Consider the following 19012-nt stretch of genomic DNA (forward strand, 5'->3'; position numbering starts at 1 on the left):
ATGGGCCAGCCAATTTTGTATCCAGACAGCCAACTTTCCCTGTATCCCATGCCTCCTTACTTACTGAATGAGCCTACCATGGGGAACCTTATCAAACGCCTTGCTAAAATCCATATACACCACATCCACTGCTCTTCCTTCATCAATGTGTTTTGTCACATCTTCAAAGAATTCAATAAGGCTTGTGAGGCATGACCTGCCCCTCACAAAGCCATGCTGACTGTCTCTAATCAAACCATGCTTTTCCAAATAATCATAAATCCTGTCTCTCAGAATCCTCTCCAATAATTTGCCCACCACCGACGTAAGACTGACTGGTCTGTAATTCCCAGGGTTATCCCTATTCCCTTTCTTGAACAAGGGAACAACATTTGCCACCCTCCAATCATCCGGTACTACTCCAGTGGACAGTGAAGACGCAAAGATCATCGCCAAAGGCGCAGCAATCTCTTCCCTCGCTTCCCGTAATATCCTTGGGTATATCCCGTCTGGCCCCGGGGACTTATCTGTCCTCATTTCATTCAAAATTTCCAGCACATCCTCCCTCTTAACCTCAACCTGTTCGAGCATATCAGCCTGTTCCACGCTGTCCTCACAAACGACCAGGTCCCTCTCACTAGTGAATACTGAAGCAAAGTATTCATTTAGGACCTCCCCTACCTCCTACGACTCCAGGCACAGGTTCCCTCCATTATCCCTGATCGGCCCTACCCTCACTCTAGCCATCCTCTTGTTCCTCACATAAGTGTAGAACGCCTTGGGATTTTCCTTAATCCTACCCGCCAAGACTTTTTCATGTCCCCTTCTAGCTCTCCTAAGTCCATTCTTCAGTTCCTTCCTGGCTACCTTGTAACCCTCTAGAGCCCTATCTGATCCTTGCTTCCTCAACCTTAAGTAAGCTTCCTTCTTCCTCTTGACTAGCTGTTCCACATCTCTTGTCATCCAAGGTTCCTTCACCCTACCATCCCTTCCCTGCCTCATCGGGACAAACCTATCCAGCAGTCGCAGCAAGTGCTCCCTAAACAACCTCCACATTTCTGTGGTGCAGAATTCATTCAAATGTGTGGGTGCATTTAGGGTTTTATTTCTTTGTTCTTGGGCAATGCTAACAGGATTGTATGTACTGCCCATCCTTAGTTGCCCTGAGAAGGTGATGGAGGACCACTGATGGGTATGTAGGATCTGACCTAACAATGATGAAAGAAAGTCTATACATCTCCATCAGAATGGTGTTACTTAGAAATGGTTATGTTCCTACAACATTGCTGCTCTTGTTTTTGGTGGTAGAGGTCACAGGGGAGGGAATTGCTGTTGAAATGAGCAGTGAGTATCCGCCCGTGCATCCTGTAGATTGTATGCACTGCAGCCACAGTGTGTCATTGGTAGAAGCGGTGGATATTGAGCCTAGTGGCCGGGGCACCAAACTAGCAAAAAAACTCTGTTATATGGTGTCAGCTTCATGAGAGTTGTTGCAGTTGCACTCATCCAAGCATGTAGTGACTATTCTATTGCACTCCATGCTTGAGACTCTTAGATGAGTCTTTCAGGGGTAAGTGGGGTAAGCCACTGGTTGCAGATCACCCAGCCTCTGTCCTGCTTTGGATGCCACGATGTTAATATGGCTGGTCCGGATAAGCTTCTGGTCAGGAGTGATCCTTAGGTTGGTGATGGTGCCACTGAAGGTCACAGGGAGGTAAATTGGTTTGCTCTTGTTGGAGATGGCCATTACCTGGCACTTACATGGGGCGTGTATTACATGATGCTTGCCAACCCAAGCCTAGATGTTAGAGTCATAGTCATTTACAGTATAGAAGGAGGCCATTTGGCTCATTGTGTCCATGCCTGCTCTCCGCAGAGCAATCCAGTCAGTCCCACTCCTCCGCTGATCCTCGTAGTCCTGCAAGTTTATTTTTTTCAAGTGCCCATCCAATTTCCTTTGAAATCACTGATCGTCTCTGCTTCCACCACCCTCGTAGACAGCGAGTTCCAGGTCATTACCACTCGCCGTGTAAAAAAAGTTCTTCTTCACATCTCCTCTGCATCTCTCGCCCAAAATACTTAATCTGTGTCCCCTAGTCCTTGCACCATTAGTTAATGGGAACAGTTTTTTCTTGTTTAACTTATCTAAGCCTGTCATAATCTTGTACACCTCTATCAAATCTCCCCTCAATCTCCTTTGTTCCAAGGAGAAAAACCCCAGCTTTTCCAACCTAACCTTGTCGCTAAAATCCCCCATTTTTGGAACCATTCTGGTAAATCTCTTCTGCACCCTCTCAACAACCCTTACATCCTTCCTAAAATGTTGTGACCAGAACTGGACACACTGCTCTAGTTGGGGCCTAACCAGAGCTTTATAAAGGTTCAGCATTACTTTCCTGCTTTTGCACTCCGTGCCTCTATTTATGAAGCCCAAGATCCCAGATGCTTTGCTGACCACTCTCAATATGTCCTGCCATCTTCAAAGATCGATGCACATGCACCCCCAGATCCCTCTGTTCCTGCACACTCTTTAGAACTGTGCCATTAAGCCTATATTGCCTCTCCCTATTCCTTCTGCCAAATATATTTGACCATATTAAATTCTAACTGCCACTTGTCTGCCCATTCAGCTAGCCTATGTCCTGTTGCAGGCGATTTGCACTATCCTCATTGTCTGCCGCTCCTCCTAGTATCATCGGCAAATTTTGAAATTCTACTCTGTATTCCAAGATCCAGGTCATTTATATATAACAAAAAAGAAAGCACTGGTCCTAGCACTGACTCTTGAGAAACATCACTATCCACCAGCCTCCATTCTAAAAAACAACCATTTATCAGGACCCACTGTTTTCTGTCCTGAAGCCAATTTTTTAATCCAATTAGACACTGACCCTCCTATTCCATAACCCTCAATTTTGTTAACCAGCCTTTTATGTGGTACTTTATCGAACCCTTTTTTTCAATCCATATAGACAACATCCACAGCATTCCCTTCATCAACCTTCTCTGTTCATCAAAAAATTCAATTAGATTAGTCAAGCATGATCTTAATGTTAATCAAGTCCTGTTGTAGGCTGGCATGTGCTACTTCGTTATTGGACTTGTGAATCGAGTTGAACATTGTGGAATTATCAGTGAACAGCCCTACTTATGACCGGAATGATCAAGAATCAGCTGAAGATGGTTGGGTTGAGGACTGTTCATTGGGAAACTCCTGCAGTAATGTCCTGGGGCTAGGATAATTGGCCTCAAACAACCACAGCCATCTTCCTTCATGTCAGGTTTGACTGCAACCGCTGGGAAGTTTTCCCTTTGATCCACATTAACTTCAGTGAAGTAGTAATGAGAAGAGACTTGAGAACTGAGACTATTTCCACCAGAGTAGAGAAGATTGAGGGAGATTTAATAGAGCATTTCAAAATTATGAAGGGTTTTGATAATGATTAGGCAAGGCTATTTCCTGTAACAAAGAACAAAGAAAATTACAGCACAGGAACAGGCCCTTCGGCCCTCCAAGCCTGCGCCGATCCAATGGATCAATACTTCAAATTTGTCCAAGAGTGAGTGAAAGGGTGGGAGAAATGTCTTTACATGGAGGGTTGTTCGCGTATGGCATGCTGTGTCACAGGGTTGAGGCAAACACCATTGCACGCTCCCAGATATCTGCACTCCTTACATTTCCGGCCTCTTATTTTATTTTATTTAGAGATACAGCACTGAAACAGGCCCTTCGGCCCACCGAGTTCGTGCCGACCAAGAACCACCCATCTATACTAACCCTACAATAATCCCATATTCCCTACATACACTAGGGGCAATTTACAATGGCCAATTTACCTATCACCTGCAAGTCTTTGGCAGTGGGAGGAAACCGGAGCACCCGGCGAAAACCCACGCGGTCACAGGGAGAACTTGCAAACTCCGCACAGGCAGTACCCAGAATTGAACCCGGATCCCTGGAGCTGTGAGGCTGTGGTGCTAACCACTGCGCTGCCCTTGAACAATTGCGATTTTAATTGCCACCATTGGTGGTCGTGCCTTCAGCTGCCAAGGTCCTGCGCTCTGGAATTCTCTCAGCCTCTCTACCTCGCTTTCTTCCTTTAAAGCCTACCACTTTCACCAAGTTTTTGGTCATTTGCACTAATATCTCCTTATCTGGCTCTGTTATTTTTTGTTTTATAATGCCTCAATGAAGCATCTTGAGACGTCGTATTATGATAAGGATGCTATTTAAATAAGTTGTTGTTTTAAGAGATAATTGGATTAATATTAGAAGCAGAAGGTGGTTCAAGGTTGTGGGAGATAGAGCCAAGCAATGGGATTAGTTTTAGGTTACTCCAGTGACGAGCAGGCACACTCACTTATGGCGGGCAGCCATAAAGGCGGGGCTAAAGTGTGGCGAGTCGAAGAGACTTAGCAGTTGGCAGGAAAAAAGACAGAAGCGCAAGGGGAGAGCCAACTGTGTAACAGCCCCAACAAATAAATTTTTCTGCAGAACCTGTGGAAGAGCCTGTCACTCTAGAATTGGCCTTTATAGCCACTCCAGGCGTTGCTCCACACACCACTGACCACCTCCAGGCGCTTACCCATTGTCTCTCGAGATAAGGAGGCCAAAGAAGAAGAAGAAAGAAGAAGACTCCAGTGAAGAGCAGGCACACTCACACACTGATCCAAATTCCTCCTGTGCTGTAAACTTATCTGGTTAAATAATACCATAGTATCTTTTGTACCTAAATCACATGAAGAATCAGACAAGGCCTTAAATTTTAAAGTTTCAGCTGTAGGATGGCATCTTTGATAAATCAGCATTCCTTCAGTAACTCCATGGAAAAGTTAGCCTAGACAACGTAGGTTTTTGATGCTCTTCTACAAGTGGTTAGCTGTTCAAAGTATAAGATCCCATGGTGCTCTTGCGAAGAAGAGCAGGCGGGTTTTACCTGGTGTCCTGTTCAATATTTATCAACATCACAAAACCAAATTATCTGGTCATTATCACATTGCTGTTTATGGGAGTTTGCTGTGTGCAAATTGGTTGCCACAACAGTGTCTAAACTTCAAAAGTACTTCATTGGCTGTAAAGCAGTTTGGGTTGTGAAAGGTGGAATACAAATGCATGTCTGTCTCTCTTTTCAGGAGTCACTGGTTAGTGAACAGGACCAGGAATGCTGGCTCATTTTTCCTCTCCATATGCCGGGGGCCAGCTGTAATGCCTGAACTGTTGTCCTGGCTGTGGCCAATTAACTCAGACTGTTTGACAATTAACAATTGTTCTTGTCTATAAGGCTGAGTACCAGACCAGGTGGGGCTGTATGATGAAATGGTGCAAGTGTTGATGTCAGATGAGAAAAGGATCGGGTTTAGCTGTAAAGTAGTCGTAGACGTTCGAAACAGCAGCCAGCACCTTCCTTAAGTAAAAGTCTCCATTAGTACAGAGCCATACTCATCGATGGGACAATCCTGTCTGCAGTTTGGAAGACAGATAATGGACACAAAGCATTGCTTCAGTGATTTAGAATCAAATCTTTCATCAGGAATATCTAGCAAGGATGGTCCATATCTCAATCTACAAAAGACCTAGAAATGACATGCAGCAAAACTTTGGGAACCATAGGTCTAGAGTTACCTTTTTCCTCCAAGTCCTTGGCCCCGCCAAGTCATCACTCAATTTGAAAACACGGACTCTCCAACAGGGAGAACAGCAGGAGGCTAGTGAGCACAGTAAGATAAAAGGAGCGGTGGAGAGAGGTAGCACTGTGAGAACAGCGGGGGACCCACGAACACAGTGGGGTAAAAGGAGTGGTGAGGAGCGAGAGGGTACTGTGAGAACAGTGGGAGGTCCTGGAGTGCAGTGGGATAAAAGGAGTGGCCAAGAGAGAAAGAACTATGAGAACTGTGGATGGCACGCGAGTACCGTGGGATAAAGGAAGGGAAGGAGAGAGAGATAACTCTGAGAACAGTGAGAGGCCCATGAGCACAGTGGGATAAAAGGAGAGGTGGAGGGCACGAGCACTGTGAGAACAGCGGGAGGTCCAGGATCAGATAAATACAGAGCGCGGCTCGGGGCCTGCACCTACCTTCAGAGAGGGAGCTTCAGGAGTCAGTGAGCACTGACTGAATTTGGGGAGAAAAAAAAATCAAACTGTGACATCACAGAAAATCTGTAAGGTTGGTGAGTAACTGCTGTTAAAGAGTGTCTGTAAATAGCTCGGTTAATACATTACTGTTAGGGTGTGTTAATAGCTAGAAATCAGAAAAACGTAAAATTTAAATTAAGATTTAAGTAGCTGCCTTATAATTAATTAAGACCTGCAAGGAGAAGGGAAGTAAGAAGCTGGTGAGTCTACTGTTTTGTTTTATTTTTAAGCGTTAAGGTTTATTGTATTACCAAGGTCCAAATTAATACATTAAGCTGGTGAGGAGAGACATTAATTTAAAAATTCATTAAGAAAATAATTAGTTAATTAAAACACAATAAGGATGGCTTGAGGAGCTTCGGCACAGAGTAGATGAGTTGGAGGCCGAGCTACGGATGCTGTGATGCATCAGGAGGGGAAAAGTTACCTAGACACTTTGTTCCAGAAGGTAGTCACACCCCAGAGGATAGTGTCTTCTGATTTGGTCAGTGGCCAGGGATGGGGGATGTGACTGCAAGTGAGGCAGGTAAGGGGTTCGAGAAGGCAGAGTGGAGGAGCTTCAGCCCTTGCAATTGTCGGACAGGTTTCAGGTTCTTTCAGCTTATTTGGATGAGAGCGAGGGCTGCAGAGTGGATGAGCAAACTAACCATAGCACCGTGGTACAGGAAGCCATTCAAGCAGGAGGAGTAAATAGGAATGTAGTGGTAGTATAGTCAGAGATAACACAGTTCTCTGTGTCCAAGAAAAGGCTGTGTTGCCTGCCCAATGCTAGGGTTCGGGACATCTGCTCAGGGCTGGAGAGGAACTTGCAGTTGGATGGGGAGGATCCAGTTGTCGTGGTCCACGTGGATACCAATAACATAGATAGGACTAGAAAAGAGGTTCTGCATAGGGAGTATGAGCAGCTAGGGACTAAATTAAAAAGCAGAACCTCAAAGGCAATAATCTGTGGATTATTACCTGACCCAAGAGCAAATTGGCGTAGGGTGAATAAGATTAGAGAGATGAATACATGTCTCAAAGACTAGTGTGGTAGAATTGGGTTTCGATTCATGGGCACTGGCACCAGTACTGGAGAAAATTGGAGCTGCACCGTTGGGATGGTCTTCACCTGAACTGTGATGGGACCAGTGTCCTGGCAGGTCGTATAACTAGGGCGGTAGAGAGGGCTTTAAACTAAATAGTAGGGGAAGGGATCAAGTGAGGGAAGATGTGGTAAATCAAAGGAAAACAACGAGGTAATAGAGTAGGGTAGCGATTTGCATAATGATAACCAGAGTATGGCAGGAGGGGACAGAGTTTCTAAATATAAGACTGCACCAGCAGATAAGGCCAAAGATTGCAGAAATGGTAAAAAGACGGAGTTAAAGGCTCTGTATCTGCGCGCAGCATTCGTAACAAAATGGATGAATTGTTAGTACAGCTAGGAATAAATATGTATGACCTAATAGCCATTATAGAGACATGGTTGCAAGGTGACCAATATTGAAGGGTATCTGACATTTTGAAAAGACAGGAAGCTAGGAAAAGGTGGTGGGATAGCTTTGTTAATTAAGGATGTCATTAGTACATAAACGAGAGATGACCTTAGCTTGGAAGAGCAAGATGTAGAATCAGTTTGGGTAGAGATAAGAAATAGGAAAGGTAAGAGGTCACTTGTGGGTGTAGTTTATAGGCCCCCTAACAGTTGCTACACTGTCGGACGGAGTATATGTGAAGAAATAAATGGGATGTATAAGAAAGGTACCGCAATAGTCATGGGTGACTTTAATCTGCATGTAGATTGGGCGAATCAGATTGGCAAAGGTAACCTGGAAAATTAGTTCCTAGACTGTATACAGGACAATATCTTAAAGCAGTACATTCTAGAGCCAACAGGATTAATCAATAACCTTATGGTAAAGGAGCCTCTAGAGGCGACAGTGATCATAACATGATAGAATTTCCTGTTCAGTTTGAAGGGGAGCAGTGTGGATCTAAAATTAGTGTTTTAAACCTAAATAAAGGAAATTACAAAGGTATGAAGGCAGAGCTAGCTAAAGTGAACTGGGAAACTAGGTTAAAAGTTAGGACAGGAAGTGCTGGAAGGACTCAGCAGGTCTGGCAGCATCTGTGGAGAGAGGAACAGTGTTAACGTTTCAGGCCTGTGACCTTTCATCAGAACAGACCTCATAGGTTAACACTGTTTCTGTCTCCAGACCTGCTGAGTATTTCCAGCTCTTGCGGTTTTTATTTCAGATTTCCAGCATCTGCAGTATTTTGCTTTTAATAAAAGGTAGGACAGTAGAGATGCAGTATCAGACTTTTAAGGAGATATTTAATAGCTCTCAACAAAGATTTATCCCAGTGAGAACGAAAGATTCTTTGAGAAGGATGCATCATCTATGGTTAAATAAGGAAGTTAATATCAAATTAAAAGAAACACTGTACAAATCTGCAAAGATTAGTGGTAGGTCAAAAGATTGGACAGATTTTAAGAACCAGCAAAGAATGATGAAAAAGAGGGAGAAAGTAGAGTATGAAAGAAAGCTAGCTAAAATATAGCTAGTATATTATAGTAATATAAAAACAGATAGTAAGAGTTTCTACAGGTATTTAATTAGGAAAAGAATAACTGAAGCTAGTGTTGGCCCTCGAGAGAGAGAGAGTGAGTCTGAGGATTTTGTAATGGAAAACAAGGAAATGGGAGGGGTGGGGTCCTTGAACAGGTATTTTGTTTCTGTTTTCACTGTAGAAGACTTAGAAAACCTGCCAAAGATACTTGAAAATCAAGGGGTGAAAGGGTGGGAGGAACTTAAAACAATCACCATCACCAGGGAAAAGATCCTGGGAAAACTAATAGACTGAAAGGCTGACAAGTTCCCAGGACCAGATGGCCTGCATCCTCGGGTCTTAAAAGAAGTGGCTGCAGAGATAGTAGAGGCTTTGGTTACATATAATCTTTCAAAATTCCCTAGATTCTGAAAAGGTCCCGACGAAATGGAAAATAGCAAATGTAACACCTTTATTGAAGAAAGGAGGGAAACCAGAAGCAGGAAGCTATACACCAGTTAGCCTAACATCTGTCATGGGGAAATTACATGAATCCATTGTTAAGGAGGTTATAGCAGGATACTTAGAAAATCATAATGGTATCAGACAGAGTCAACATGATTTTGTGAAAGGGAAATTGTGTTTAACTAATTTATTAGGGTTCTTTGAGGAAGTGACAAGCAAGGTGGATAAAGTTGAACCTAGATTTGGTGTACTTGGATTTCCAAAAGGCATTTGATAAGGTCCCAGATCAAAGATTACTACACAAGGTAAGGGCACATGGTGTGGGGGTTAACATTAGCATGGATAAAGGACTGGCTATGTAACAGGCAGCAGAGAGTAGGGATAAATGGGGCATTTTTGGGTTGGCAATCTGTAACTAGTGGAGTTCCACAGGGATCAGTGCTGGAGCCTCAACTATTTACAGTCAATGACTTGAATGAAGGGACCGAATGTACGGTAGCTAAATTTGCTGATGACACTAAGGTAGGAAGGAAAGTAAGTTGTCAAGAGGAGATAAAGTGTCTACAAAAGGATATAGATAGGTTAAGTGAGAGGGAAAAAATTTGACAGATGGTGTATAATGTGGGAAAATGTGAACTTGTCCACTTTGGCAGGAAGAATAGAAAAACTGTGTAATACCTTGTCAGCAGACGTGGTCTCTTCTGACTACTAGCAAAGATCGGATGTCCACCAAAGCTACTAAGTATCATCACCTCATTCCATGATAAATAATGAAAGGCACAATTCAGCATAGCGGTGCCTCATCAGATCCCTTTCCTATCCTGAGTGGCATGGAACAGGGCAGTATTCTCGCACCTACGCTGTTTGGGATCTTCTTCTCCCTGCTGCTTTCACATGCGTTCAAGTCTTCAGAAGAAGGAATTTTTCTCCACACAAGATCAGGTGGCAGGTTGTTCAACCTTGCCCATCTAAGAACGAAGACCAAAGTACGGAAGGTCCTCATCAGGGAACTCCTCTTTGCTGATGATTCTGCATTAACATCCCACACAGAAGAGTGTCTGCAGAGACTCATCGACAGGATTGCGGCTGCCTGCAACGAATTTGGCCTAACCATCAGCCTCAAGAAAAAGAACATCATGGGACAGGACGTCAGAAATGCTCCATCCATCAATATCAGCGACCATGCTCTGGAAGTGGATCAAGAGTTCACCTACCTGGGCTCAACCATTGCCAGTAACCTGTCTCTCGACGCAGAAATCAACAAGCGCATGGGAAAGGCGTCCGCTGCTATGTCCAGACTAGCCAAGAGAGTGTGGGAAAATGGCGCACTGACACGGAGCACAAAAGTCCGTGTGTATCAAGCCTGTGTCCTCAGTACCTTGCTCTACGGCAGCGAGGGCTGGACAACGTATGTCAGCCAAGAGCGACGTCTCAATTCATTCCATCTTCGCTGCCTCCGGAGAATCCTTGGCACCAGGTGGCAGGACCATTTCTCCAACGCAGAAGTCCTCGAGGCGGCCAACATCCCCAGCATATACACCCTACTGAGCCAGTGGCGCTTGAGATGGCTTGGCCATGTGAGCCGCATGGAAGATGGCAGGATCCCCAAGGACACAGCGAGCTCGTCACTGGTATCAGACCCACCATGTCTCCACTTTAAAGATGTCTGCAAATGCGACATGAAGTCCTGTGACATTGATCACAAGTCACGGGAGTCAGTTACCAGTGATCGCCAGAGCTGGTGGACAGCCATAATGGCGGGGTAAAGAGTGGCGAGTCGAAGAGACTTAGCAGTTGGCAGGAAAAAAAGACAGAAGCGCAAGGAGAGAGCCAACTGTGTAACGGCCCCGACAAACAATTTTATCTGCAGCGCCTGTGGAAGAGTCTGTCACTGTAGAATTGGCCTTTATAGCCACTCCAGGCGCTGCTTCACAAACCACTGACCATCTCCAGGCGCTTACCCATTGTCTCTCGAGACAAGGAGGCCAAAGAAGAAGAAGATTTAAATGGAGAGAGATTGCAGAACTCGGTGGTACAGAGGGATCAGGGTGTCCTGATACATGAATTATAAAAGGTTAGCATGCTGGTGCAGCAAATGATTAGGAAAGAAAATGGCATGTTGGCGTTTATTGCAAGGCGAATCGAGTATAAAAGTAGGGAAGTTTTACTGCAGCGGTACACGATCTTGGTGAGACTACATCTGGAGTATTATGTACAGTTTTGGTCTCCTTATTTGAAAAAGGATATAATTGCATTAGAAGCAATTCAAAGAAGGTTCACTCGACTAATTCCAGGGCTGAAGGGCTTATCTTATGAAGAAAGGTTGAACAGGTTGGTCCTATACCCATTGGAGTTTAGAAGAATGAGAGATGATCTTATTGAAACATAGAAGGTCCTGAGTGGATTTGATGGACTGGATACTGGGAGGATGTTTCTTCTTGTGGGGGAGACTAGAACTAAGGGACACAGTTTAAGAATAAGAGACGGAGGTCTCCTTTTAAGATGGAGATAAAGAGAAAATTTTTTCTCAAAGGGTCGTTAGTCTGTGGAATTCTCTTCCCCAGAAAGAGCCTGGGTCATTGAATTTATTCAAGGCTGAGTTAGATAGATTTTTAATAGACAAGGGAGTCGAGGGTTATGGGGGCAGATAGGAAAGTGGAGTTGAGATCAGCCATGATCTTATTGAATGGCGGAGGAGGCTCAAAGGACTGAAAGGAGCAGGAGTAGGCCAAAGTCCTATGTTCCTATGGATCAGAAGTCCAAGTCATAGTTGCTGAGGCCTATTCAAATGCCCAATTCCCAAATTATTTAAGACTTTGGTGGGATCACAGTTTTGCGATTGGAAGCCTTTGACCAGTGGTGTAACGCAGGCATTGGTGCTGGGACCCTTGCTGTTTGTAGCGTACATTAATAATTTAGATGTGAATATAGGAGGTATGATCAGTAAGTTCGCAGATGACACGAAAATTCGTGGTGTTGTAAATAGAGGAGGAAAGCCTTAGATTACAGGATGATATAGATGAGCTGGTAAGATGGGCAGAGCAGTGGCAAATAGAATTTAATCCTGATAAGTGTGAGGTGATGCATTTTGGCAGGACTAACAAGGCAAGGGAATATACAATGGATGGTAGGACCCTAGGAAGTACAGAGGGTCAGAGGGACCTTGGTGTACTTGTCCATAGATCACTGAATGCTGCAGCACAGGTAGATAAGGTAGTTAGGAAGGCATATGGGATGCTTGCCTTTATTAGCCGAGGCATAGAATATAAGAGCAGGGAGGTTATGATGGAGCTGTATAAAATGCTAGTTAGGCCACAGCTGGAGTACTGTATACATTTCTGGGCACCACACTATAGGAAGGATGTGATTGCACTGGAGAGGGTGCAGAGGAGATTCACCAGGATCTTGCCTGGGCTGGAGCATTTCAGCTATGCAGAGAGACTAGATAGGCTAGCGTTGTTTTCCTTAGAACAGAGAAGGCTGAGGGGGGACCTGATTGAGGTATACAAAATTATGAGGGGCATAGATAGGAAGAAATGTTTTCCCTTAGTGCAGGAGTCAGTAACCATGGGGCATAGATTTAAGGTAAGGGGCAAGAGGTTTAGAGGGGCTTTGAGGAAAAAATTTTTCATCCAGAGGGTCGTTGGAATCTGGAAAACTTCCTGAAGAGGTGGTAGAGGCAGGAACCCCCACAACATTTAAGAAGTATTTAGATGAGCACTTGAAACGCCATAGCATACATGGCTACGGGCCAGGTGCTGGAAAATGGGATTCGAATAGATAGGTGCTTGATGGCCAGCACAGACACGCTGGGCCGAAGGTCCTGTTTCTATGCTTTATGACTCTATGACACACCTGGAGTACTGTGCACAGTTTTATTTATTTATTTAGAGATACAGCACTGAAACATACTGAAGGAAGGTTATTCTTGCCTTCGAGGGGGTGCAACAAAGGTTCTCTAGATTGATTCCTGGGATGAGAGATCTGACCTATGAGGAGAGATTGAGTACAATGGGCCTGTAGTCTCTGGAGTTTAGAAGAATGAGAGGTGAGCTCATTGAAACGTATAGAGTTCTTGGAGAGCTTGACAGGGTAGATGCTAAGAGGCTGTTTCCTTTGGCCGGAGAGTCTGGAATTTGGCGTTCCAGTGGGTACGGTCGCATAGTGGTTAAGTTATTGGACTAGTAATCCAGAGAACTGGACTGATGATCTGAAACAGGAGTTCAAATCCCACCATGGCAGCTGGGGAATTAAGGTTCAGTTCATTAACTAAAATCTGGAATAAAAAGCTAATGTTGGTAATAGTGACCATAAAGCTCCTGGATTGTCATTAAAAACCCATTTGGTTCACTAATGCACTTTATGGAAGGAAATCTGCCTTCCTTACTTGGCCTGGCGTATACGTGACTCCAGACCAAATCCACAACAATGTTATTGACTTTTAACTGCCCTCTGAAATTGCCTAAGCAAGCCACTCAGTTGTATCAACCTGCCAGAGAAATCCATAAGAATAAAATCGGATGGACCACCCAGCATTGACCTGGACGTCCTCCTCACTAACATCTGGGGACTTGTGCCAAAATTGCAAGAGCTGTCCCACAGCCAAGCAACAGCCCGATCTAGTCATACGAACAGCCAATGTCCCAGACACTTCCATCACCATTTCTGGGTCTCTCCCACTGGTCAGACTTACCAGAGGTGGCAGCATCGTGAAGTCAAGAGGGAGTGGCCATGGGAGTCCTCAACATTGACTCCAGATCCCATGAAGTCTCATGGCTCAGGTCAAACATGGGCAGGGAAACTTCTTGCTAATGACCACCTAATATCCTCCCTCAGCTGATGAATCAGTACTCCTTCATGTTGAACACCACTTGGAAGATACACTGAAGGTAACAGGGGCACTAAATGTACTCTGGGTGGGGATCTTCATTATCTGTCACCAAGAGTGGCTCAGTAGTTACAGTACTGATTGAGCTGGTCAAGTCCTGAAGGATATAGCCGCCAAACTGGACTTGTGGCTAGTGATGAGAGAACCAACAAAGTCAGCTGATCAATCCTAGTTCAATGAGAAGAGCATGCTGGGAGCAGCAAAAGCAGCATGCTATAAACGGAGCTATGTGATCCCACAACCAATAGATCAATTCAAAGCTCTGCACCCTTGCCACGTCCCGTCAACTAAACAACTAACGGGAGCTGGAAGAGGCTCGATGAACATCCCATCCTCAATGATGATGGAACTCCTCCTGAGATCCAAAGCATCACAAAAGTGAATCTTCAGGCACTTTGATTCACTCCATGTGGTATCAAGGAACAGCTGAATGCTCTTAATACAGCAGAGGTCATGGGTTGTGGCAACGTCCTGGCTGTAGTCATGAAGAAGTGTGCTCCAGAACTTGCTGTGCCTCCAACCAAACTGATCCAGTCCAGCTTCAATCCTGGCACTTACCCAACAAAGTGGAAAATTGCCTAGGTATATCCCTTTCACAAAAAGCAGGACAAATCCAACCTAGACAATTACTGCCCATCAGTCCACTCTCAATCATTAGCAAAGTGATGAAAGATGACATTGCCAGTGCTATCAAGCAGCACATACTCACCAATGCTCAGTTTAGGTTTTGCGAGGACCATTCTGCCCCAGGCCTTGGTCGAAATGTGGACAAAGGAGCTGAATTCCAGAGGTGAGGTGTGAGGCGAAGACATCAAGGCAGAGTTTGACCGAGTGTGGCATCAAGAACCCGTTGTAAAATTGAAGTCAATGGGAGTCGGGGAAAACTTTCCACTGGCTGGAGTCATAACTAGCACAGAAGATGATGGTTATGGTTATTGGAGTCCAATCATCTCAGCCCCAGGGCATTTTTGCAGGAATTCTTAGGAGCATTGTCATGGGCCAACCATCTTCAGTTGTTTTATCGATGACTTTCCTTCTATCATAATGGCAGGATGTTGGCCAATGATTGCACAATGTTCTGTTCCATTTGCAACTCCTCAGATATTGAGGCAGTCCGTGGCCACATGCAGCAAGACCTGGACATCATTTCGGCTTAGGCTGATAAGTGGCAAGTAACATTTGCACCACACAAGTGCCAGGCAATGACCATCCTCAACAAGAGAAAATCTGACCACTTCCCCATGACATTCAACAGCATTACCATTGTGGAATCCACCACCATCAACATCCTGGGAATCACAATTGACCAGAAACTTAACTGGACCAACCACAGAAATACTATGGCTATAAGAGCAAGTCAGAGGCTGGGTGTTCTTCAGTGAGTAACTCACCTCCTGTCTCCCCAAAGCCTGTCCATCATCTATAAGGCACAAGTCAGGAGTCTGATGGATACTCTCCACTTGCCTATGTCATGGAGAGTCCATAATTTGTGCTAAAACTTGGAATCTTTTTTTAACTTAAAAAAAAGATTTCATGGACATTGAAACATCTGGAGGTAGATGAACTTTATGGATGCTTTAAAAAAAACAAGATCAACAAGAGGTTCCTGGTTTTGATCAGTAAACAAATACTGGAAACCAGGTTATTTCAAGGAAACCAGCAGGGGTTATTGACCCAAGACCTACCCTCTGTTGTGACAAGAGAGAATTTATGATTGTCATGGGAGATGCTTGGAAAATCTTAGTTTCACATTGAAATGTTAAAAGAAGCTGGGTTTTAGACTAAAAGTAGAAAATTGGAATTTGAGATGGACCTGCCAAGAGATCAGAAGAAGAACCAGACAGGTATTACCTCATCGTAAAGAATCCTTGCTCTTGAAAAGCAAAAGCTTGTATGAAGTGGTACTGTTGCCTCCTGCATCTTTGAAGAAACTCTGAATCTTGCATCATTAAAAGGACTTTTGCATCGAATGTGAGAACTAACACCTGTTGCGATACCTATGGAAGACCTATGTGAAGCCTGCTACAGTTGACTTTCTTTGCCTACCCAACACAGACTGTTCATCAACCTCGCCTGGAAAGACTCCAAGTAGCATCCAACGATTTGATTTTGGGACAACTCGCCAAACCAAAGAACCTCCTTCCAGATCATTTCACTCTAAGTTTTTCTTTTATTCCTTTGAAACAGCTGTAAACAAAAATTCCTTTTTACCCAGTTAACCGGTTTTTGGATGTGTGCATGAGGGCTAGGGAAAAATAAGGAGCTTTAATATCATGATTCGTGTATATATTTACTTCATTATTGATTAAGACTTGGTTTTAGAAGAAACGGATAATTTAGTTGTTTATTAAAGAAACCTGGTTGATGTGCTTTATTCTGGGGACGGATAGAGTATTTAAGTGGCTGTTTCGGTAAGTGGGAAAATTTATTGATATGCTGTGACCTGTGGAGAAGTGGGACTAAATTAACAGTGCACTCCTCCCATCTCGGTCGTAATACCTGGATGAGTGCGACTCCAACAAAACCCAGGAAGCTCAACACCATCCAAGACAAAGCAGACCGCTTGATCGGCAACCCATCCACAACCCACAACATTCACTCCCTCTACCATCAGCACACCTGCAGTATTTACCAAAGCTTCTTTGATAACTCTTCCAAACCGGCAACCTCTACTGCCTGGAAGGACAAGGGCAGCAGATGCACAGGAACGCTACTACCTGCAAATTTTCCTTCAAAGTCAGACAGTATCCTGACTTGGAAATTTATCGCCACCATTCCTTCATACCTGGATTTCCAAAAGGCATTCAATAAAGTGCCACACAAAAGGTTAATTGGCAAAGACTGGTGTGGTAGAAGTGGGTTCTGGTTTGTGGGGCACTGGCACTAGTACTGGGGAAAGTGGGGACTGTACCGTTGGACCGTGCGGGGGCTGGATTTCTAGCAAGCCGCATAATGAGGGATGTAGAGAGGGTTTTAAACTAAATAGTAGGGGGCAAGGGATATAATTTGGGAAGATGCAGAAAATCAAAGAGTACAGACAAGGCAAGAGAGAAAGGTATTAATATGGGAAATGATAAACAAACGTGACAGGAAGGGAGAGTACAAATCTAAGTAAATCAGCAGTCAAGCCTAGACGTTACAAAAATAATAAAAGGACAAAACTAAAGGCTCTGTATCTGAATGCACATAACATTTGAAACAAAACAGATGAACTGATAGCGCAAATAGAAATACATGAGTACGATCTGATAGCCATTACAGAGATATGGTTGCAGGATGTCATTGATTGGGACCTGAATATTGGAGGGTACATGACATTTAGGAAGGACAGGAAATTAATGAATTAATGTTAATTAATGATGGTATTGGTGCAATAGGGAGGGATGACCTAAGTTTAGCAAACCAGGATGTAGAAACGGTTTGGGTCGAGATGAGAAATGATGAAGGCAAGAAGTCACCCGTGGGAGTGATGTACAGGCCCAATAACAGTAACCACATGGTAGGACATGCTATAAAGGAAGGAATAATAGGAGCTTGTCAGACAGGTACGGCGATAATCATAGGGGATTTTAATCTACATATAGACTGGAAGAATCAGATGGGCAAAGATAGCCTAGATGAGGACTTCATAGAATATTTTCAGGATAGTTTCTTAGAACAGCACATTCTGGAGCGAACCAGAGAGCAGGCTATACTAGACCTGGTATTGTGCAACGAGATAGGATTAACTGATGACCTCATAGTGAATGCGCCCCTAGGTTAGCAGTGTTCATAATATGATTGAAGTTTGAGGAAGAGAAGAATGGGTCCAAGACTAGTATTTTAAACTTAAATAAGGACAATTATGAGGGCATGAAAGCAGAGCTGGCTAAAGTGAATTGGCAAATTAGGTTTAGAAATAGGTCAAATTAGATGCAGTGGCAGCTATTTCAGGGAATATTTCAGAATACACAGAATAGATGCATTCCAACGAGAAAGAAAAATTCCAAGGGGAGGACCCACCATCGCTGAATCCCCCACTATCAGCATTCTGGGGTTACCATTGACCGGAAACTGAACTGGACCAGCCGCATAAATACTGTGGCTACAAGAGCAGGTCAGAGGCTGGGAATGCTACAGCAAGTAACTTCCCTCCTGTCTCCCCTTGCCTGTCCACCATCTACAAAGCACGTCAGGAGTTTGATATAATGTTCTCCACTTGCCTGGATGGGTGCAGCTCCAACAACACTCAAGAAGCTTGACACCGTCCAGGACAAAGCAGCCTGCTTGATTGGCACCCATCCACCCTCAACCTTCACTCCCTGCACCACCGACGCACAGTGTGTACCATCTACAAGATGCACTGCAGCAACGCACCAAATCTCCTTCGACAGCACTTTCCAAACCCATGACCTCTACCACCTAGAAGGACAAGGGCAGCAGATGCATGGGAACACCATCATCTGCAAGTACCCCTCCAAGCCACATACCATCTTAACTTGGAACTATATCGCTGTTCCTTCACTGTCGCTGGGTTAAAATGCTGCAACTCCCTCCCTAACAGCACTGTGGGAGTACCTTCACCACATGGACTACAACGGTTCAAGAAGTTGGCTCACTGCCACCTTCTGAAGGGTAATTAGGAATGGGCAATAAATACTGGCCTTACCAGCGACACCCACATCCCCTGAACAAACATAAAAACAAATGGGCTCAGGATAAGAGATTGGCCATTTAGGACTGAGATGAGGATCAATTTCCTCAGAGGGCTGCAAATTGTTGGAATTCTCTACCAAAGCAGGCTGCAAATGATTTGTAATTGAGTATATTCAAGACTGAGGTCTCTAGATTTTTTTTGTCATTAAGGGAATCGAGGGATATGAGGATAGAGCAGGAAAGTGGAGTTTATGTAGAGGTTCAACCATGATCTTGTTGCATGATGGAGTGGGCTGAGAAGCATATGGCCTACTCATATTTTTTGCGTTCTTTACTACTGCCTAGATGAGGTCAGCTAACCTAGCACAGGCCAGTGCTC

At 44.3% G+C, this 19012-nt stretch overlaps 1 protein-coding gene across 3 annotated transcripts in view; it reads left to right on the top strand.

Moving 5' to 3' along the window:
• Positions 1–19012, top strand: part of enah (ENAH actin regulator) — a 618517-nt gene that overhangs the window by 469748 nt on the left and 129757 nt on the right. The gene's annotated exons all lie outside the window — the stretch shown is intronic.

This window comes from Heterodontus francisci, chromosome 3 (genome assembly GCF_036365525.1).
Source record: "Heterodontus francisci isolate sHetFra1 chromosome 3, sHetFra1.hap1, whole genome shotgun sequence".
Lineage (NCBI taxonomy): Eukaryota > Metazoa > Chordata > Chondrichthyes > Heterodontiformes > Heterodontidae > Heterodontus > Heterodontus francisci.